This window comes from Colobus angolensis, unplaced genomic scaffold (genome assembly GCF_000951035.1).
Source record: "Colobus angolensis palliatus isolate OR3802 unplaced genomic scaffold, Cang.pa_1.0 Scaffold42, whole genome shotgun sequence".
Classification (NCBI taxonomy): Eukaryota; Metazoa; Chordata; class Mammalia; order Primates; family Cercopithecidae; genus Colobus; species Colobus angolensis.
Genome location: NW_012117599.1, coordinates 2,737,776 through 2,744,152, shown reverse-complemented (window position 1 = coordinate 2,744,152; position 6,377 = coordinate 2,737,776). Strand labels below are relative to the sequence as shown.

The window sequence follows — 6,377 nt, the reverse complement described above, 5'->3', positions numbered from 1 at the left end:
CTGCGCCCGGCCAACATGTAATAGACTTTTAAATGAATTTTAAATACTTCTTTTAAAAGTGTATTGGTTTTAATTTGCAATATGGTAAATGTTGATTGATATAATTCACATAAACAAAAGGTCTTTGGGGTCGTCTAATTTTAAAGAGAGTGCAAAGGGGTTCTGAGACCTATCTTATAGATCGATTGATAGAGACATAGATAGATAGATAATGCAATATATACTAATATAATATAGAGTACTAATATGATATATAGTAAATACTCATATACTTATATACAAATATGATATTATATGTAGTATATATTATATATATAGTCAACTAAAGAAAAAAATCAAGCTTTTAAAGAATTAAAGTTAATTTTATTCATAAGTCTTGCTAAGGACTAAAACCCGAGGCCAGTAGCCCAGGAGTGGTCCTTTGGAGAGGTCTTGTGAGATGGCTCTGGCACAGCGTTTCAGCCACTGCTTATATGCAGGTAGTGCGGGTCCATTCCAGGTAAAATCATACCGCACTTGCTCAGAAAGTTCCATAAAAGTGGAATCACAAGATTTGAGTATCAGAGGACATCTGGTTATAGCTTGCAGAAGCATACTCACTAACCCCGTCAGAGGTTATCTCACGTGCAGAAAAAGGCAAGGACGGGTCATTTATCTTGTAAGAAACATCATGACTCAGGCAAGAGATGTGGTGGGCCATGGGCTCTACCCTACTTGTCTTCAAAGCATTCTTCCAGGGAGCGTTTTGTCACAAACTCGGGGGTTCGAGCGGAAATGGCAAACATGGCTTCCTACATTTGCTAATTTGTCTCACAGTACTGTATATCCGTCTCCTTCAAAAAATGGGATTGCCTTCATACTGCGCACATTGTATAATGTACATTTTTTACTTCATGTATCAGAAATGTTTCCCATACCAAGAACTGTAGTGGGTCCATAATATTCCATTTTACAATTACTATAATTAGCTTAATCTTATAAGTAATGGTATAACAAATTTTGTGCATATCATGGATCAATTTTTTAATAATTTTTTTTTTAGTGTAAGAGGATTTGCCTCAGTTCACTGACATTGTTACTTATTGCTTGGCATTCTGTAAGGCAATGGCATTTAGGGGAAAAAAAAGATGAAAATGTGATTCCTGCTGTGCAGAAAAGAGTTAACATGGCAAATCTGAGGCTGCTAATTGTCAGAAAGGCCAGCTTGAAAGGCTGGTCCTTGGCTGGCCTCTGGGAACTTGGCTGATAAACCCTGATAATAACCTTCCCCTCCATGAGAAGAGTGGCTCATTGTGCCGAAACTGTGTGTGGCACGGTTTCGTGGTTATGCTGAACACCTGGTTTCCTTATTGGAGTCTGAAATTTTGGTATGTACTAGGCAGCGGGTGCCTGTGTGACCAGCCCGCAGTAACAGTCTTCGACATCGAGTCTCCAGTGAGCTTCCCTGGTAGACAACACGTTGCACGCGTTGTCAGCACTCGCTGCTGGGGGAAGTAAGTGTGTCCTGTGTCACTGCATACCTGGTTTCTTCCAAACTTCTCTCCGTGTGTCTTTTCCCTGTGCTGCAACTCAACGGTGAGTCCTGTGAGTCCGTCAAGTGAATCACTGAACCTGGGGATAATCTTAGGAACTCCTGACAAACCTGCTGTCAAGGCACTCACAGCTGAGGAGGGAAAAAGAGATAAGTATATAATTATAGTACAGTTTGTGTTGATATAACATAGTGTAGTTAACAAGATAAAAAGGAGCTAAAGAGAGGATAGAGATCAGAGAAAACTTCACAGGAAGACAACGAAAGAGTATTTTGAAGAATGCGTGGAATTTTTTCCAATAAAGAAAGAGAAGGTGGGTCTGGTAGGCAGACAGCATGAACAATGGAGAGCAATGAAACTCATAGTGAGTGGGCTTGGAGTGCTCCAGGCAGCTTGCTAATACTGAAGCAAGAAAGATCCTGGGCAACGTGAGGAGATCATGTTGGAGAGTTAAGCAGGTAGTCATTGAAGGGTTTCCAGTTAGAAATGTAAGGTGCAAAGGATAATGAAGGGGAAAAGGAAAAGGCATGGAGAACAGTTTTGTGCTCCTGGCCAGGAGATGAATAAAAGGAGGGCTGATGCTGGGGTCTGTGTAAAGAAGAGAGGATTAATGAGCATTCATGTAAGCAAATGTGAAGAGATTTCAGAGTATATTTATTTATTTTTAATTAATTTTATTTTTTGAGACGGAGTCTTGCTCTGTTACCCGGGCTGCAGTGCAGTGATGCAATCTCAGCTCACTGCAACCTTTGCCTCCTGAGTTCAAGTGGTTTTTTCTGCCTCAGCCTCCCAAGTAGCTGGGATTACAGGCGCCCATCACCACACCTGGCTAATTTCTGTATTTTTAGTAGAGACGGGTTTTCACCATGTTGGCCAGGCTGGTCTTGAAACTCTTGGCCTCAAATGATCTGCTTGTCTTGGCCTCCCAAAGTGCTGGAATTACAGGCAGGAGCCACTGCACCCAGCCAGCTTATCGCTACTTCTAGTTCTTCTGCACTTGAATCATCAAATGCAAATGGCAGTTTTTGAAAACTGACAACTAACAGTTTTGAAAAGGGAATGGCCATCTTTTCAGTTGTAAAACATTTTTATTATTAGTTTTATAAACAGCAATTAGAATGATCAATGAAAATTTTTTAACATTCTCTCTCTAATCACTTTTGTGTGTACATCAACCTTTAGCATTTGTCTTCTTAAGAACTCATCCAGTTAATCTTGTTGTACAAATACACAGTAGACAAAAGAGTACTGTTACACATCCCCTTAGTAAGGCAGCGTTCTGGGCTCCTCTGACAAACCTTGTGGTGAAGTCCTTTCAGTTGAATGACCCACTGGATGAACATACCCTATTTTCTTTTTGCCCTTAATAATTATTATTCGATCATTGATTCTTTTCTGCTTTGCTTTTTAAAAAATCTATTTAAAAATAATTGTGGAACTAAAGGAAGCTGCAAAGACAGAGAGATACAGTGCAGCCTTCACCCATCTTTCCCTGACAGTTACTTCTTGGGATGACTTAGGTGTATATAATGTACAATATCAGAATCAGGAAACTGACATTGGTATTATGAGTGTGGATAGTTCTGTGTCCTTTTGTCACGTCTAGATTCTCGTAACCACCACTATGGAACAATTCTGTCACCGCAAAGATCTCCCGTGGTGCTGACAGTCACACCAACCCCTGCATCCCCCATCGTCCCTAACCCCTGGGAACCTCGTCTACTGTCCTTCACTGTGATTTTGTCATTTTGGAAATGTTGTATAAATGGAATCGTACAGTGTGTGAGAGATTGGAATTTTTTATTCTGCGTGATGCCCATGAGGCCCATCCAAGTTGCTGGGTGTTTGAGTAGTTTGCTCTGTTATCTTGCTGAGGAGGATTCCATGCCATGGATGCCATCCTTTTACATGGCATTTAATTGGATCATAGTTTAAAATCCACTCTCCCTTTTAATTGGTGCATTTAGACTATTTATATTATTTTTAGTTTTAAAATGTCCACTTTATTCCATATAACACTTCACCAGAGATCATTTACATCTGAGGAAGAGATGGCCCATGAAATTGATCTATAGTAAAACACTGTCAGAAATGCATCCAATTCTGTACATTTCCAGGCACCCCTAAAAAAGTGGATCACAATGCAGAAATACAGGCATCATGACTACAATTTACATAAGATAATAGGGAGATATCAATAAACCTTAGAAAGTAATAAATTCACCTGTTTCTTAAGTACGGATATGCAGTTGTTACAAAGCCATAGTAAATGGTTTATAAAATGAGACTTTATTTTGTGTTCCTCTGCTGTTTCATAGGGCATAGCATTTTTACAAGGCTCTTTTGGGACTACAGCCAGTGATTAGTGGCACATAGTCGTGGTCCATCTCTAAAGAACAATCACTAGACAGGCTGGATACCCTCTGTCACATGTGCACAAATCTGCATGGAAAAGGACTAAACTTTTAGACTTGGACGTGTGTACTTATTTCCCCTTTGTAGTGTATTAAGAGATGACATGCACTTTAATTTGCCAGAAGCAATGCTTGTATTCTGGCAGCAGCATGCTACTTCTATTACATAGTAAAGTGAATACCAGAACTGCAAAGGCAGGAGGTGTAAGTTCGTATCGGGAAGAGACGTCAGCGTAGACAGCAGCAAATGAAGAGTGAATAGGAAAACTCCCTGTTGCCGCAGATGTACATGACCTCTGTAGTATGTGATATAAGAGGCATTTCAACTTTATGGCCTCCAGCCCAGAGATGGCAAGTGCTTTTCCATTGTCTAATACTTCTGCATTCCTACTAACAAGGAATATATTAACAGCATAGAAAAGTTGCTTACTGAAAGGAAATCTCCCAAAGAGCAAGGGAGGGAATGTAGAAATTAGGAAGTTGGCTGGGTGTGGTAGCTCCTGTCTGTAATCCCAGCACTCTGGTAGGCTGAGGTGGGCAGATCACCTGAGGTCAGGAGTTCCAGACTGGGCAACAAAGTGAGACCCCATCTCTACAAAAAACAGAAAAATTAGCCAAGCATGGTGATGCATGCCTGTAGTCCCAGCTACTTGGGAGGCTGAGGTGGAAGGAGAATCTCTTGAGCCTGGGAGACGGAGGTTGCAGTGAGCCAAGATTGTGCCACTAGACTCCAGCCTGGGTGAAAAAAAAAAAAGTTTGTGGAACGCTCTTCAAATTGTAATTAACTACATTTTCATATCTTTATAGTAATACAAAACACAGCCACTTGCAGAACTGGTTAAGATTACTGAAATACCAGATACAGATATGTCCTCTACATCGGTTTCTTCAAGTTCCTTTCGTTTATATGGAATGAAGCTGTTAATACTTTTCTACGGGAGTAAGTGCACACGAGGAAGGCCAAGACAAACACAAATCAGGGAATCAGGTTTTCTCAAAGCTGCAGTGTGGAAATACTATAAACAGCTGGTTCCATACACATGAATAGGTTTCTTTGCTATAGGAAATCCAAGGTTAATGAGGAATGGACATGGTAAAAAAGGCTTCTTGAAGGGAAGCAGGATAACACCCTGCATGCATTGAGTGTTCAGCCCCCTCTGCTGCATCACGTTCTTTTCCTGCACTGTGTGATGTCCACGGTGTTGTTAGGTTGTCTCTCAGAAACTGCATGGTGAGGGGCTGTCTTTGAGTCTTCAGCATATCAAGTTCTGCAGTGGCTTCATCAAAGGCTGTTTTAGGGTTAGGTGCAGTGGCTTATGCCTGTAATCCCAACATGTTGGGAGATAAAGGCAGGTGGATGGATCACTTGAGGCCAGGATTTCAAGACCAGGCAGGCCAGCATGGTGAAACCCCACCTCTACTAAAAATACAAAAAAGTAGCCTGGCATGATGGCGAGCACATGTAGTCCCAGCTACTCGGGAGACTGAGGCACAAGAATCACTTGAACCCAGGAGGCGGAGGTTGCAGTGAGCTGAAATCGCACCACGGCACTCCAGCCTGGGAGACAGAGCAAGACTCTGTCTCCAACAAAAAAACAAAAAACAAAAAATGCCGTTTTAGCCAGTGGGCAGGTGAGCTCAGGGTTGTTAACGCTCTCACAGTAAAATGTAGAAAAGTTAAGAGCCAGCCCCAAGCAGATTGGAAGTGGGGATTTCATCTCTGTCTTGCATATCAAATTATCTAATACCTCTTGGTAAGCTCCTGGGAATTATCTGTCATCTATGTTTTTTGTTTGTTTGTTTTGTTTTTATTTTGAGATGGAGTCTTGCTCTGTCATCCAGGCTGGAGTGCAGTGGTGCCATCTCAGCTCACTCAACTTCTGCCTCCTGGGTTCAAGTGATTCTCCTACCTCAGCCTCCCGAGTAGCTGGGATTATAGGTACGTGCCACCACATCCAGCTAATTTTTGTGTTTTTGGTAGATAGGGGATTTCGCCATGTTGGCCAGCCTGTTCTCAAACTCTTGTCCTCAGTGTTTCACCCACCTTGGCCTCCCAAAGTGCTAGGATTACAGGTGTGAGCCACTGCACCTGACCTACCATCTGTTTTTGATCACTACCACATGCAACTTCAGCAAGCTATTGGAATTAATTCCCCTTTACTTTCAGATAGAAGACAGTTGTCTCTGGATTAGTTGCATTGGCTGTTGAATATAATACTTACCCCAAAATTCCAAGACCATGATGCAGGTGGATCTCAGCTCAGACTCCACTTTCTCCCCATAGTACTTAATCAGCAGCAACTTCATATCGGAGGTGTCAGTTTCCTGCTCAATGCTCAAGATGTCCTTCCAGGTGGACCTGTAGTCCCTGACCCCATACTTGTAGGCCACTGAGAGCAGATTGTGCTCCTCGCTGGACAGCTGGGTGCCC

General features: G+C 41.9%; 1 protein-coding gene and 1 pseudogene across 1 annotated transcript in view; one reads left to right on the top strand and one right to left on the bottom strand.

Moving 5' to 3' along the window:
- Positions 1–6,377, top strand: part of MGAT4A (mannosyl (alpha-1,3-)-glycoprotein beta-1,4-N-acetylglucosaminyltransferase, isozyme A) — a 132,172-nt gene that overhangs the window by 27,127 nt on the left and 98,668 nt on the right. The gene's annotated exons all lie outside the window — the stretch shown is intronic.
- The window catches only part of LOC105522198, a 21,504-nt pseudogene that overhangs the window by 11,780 nt on the left and 3,347 nt on the right, over positions 1–6,377 (bottom strand).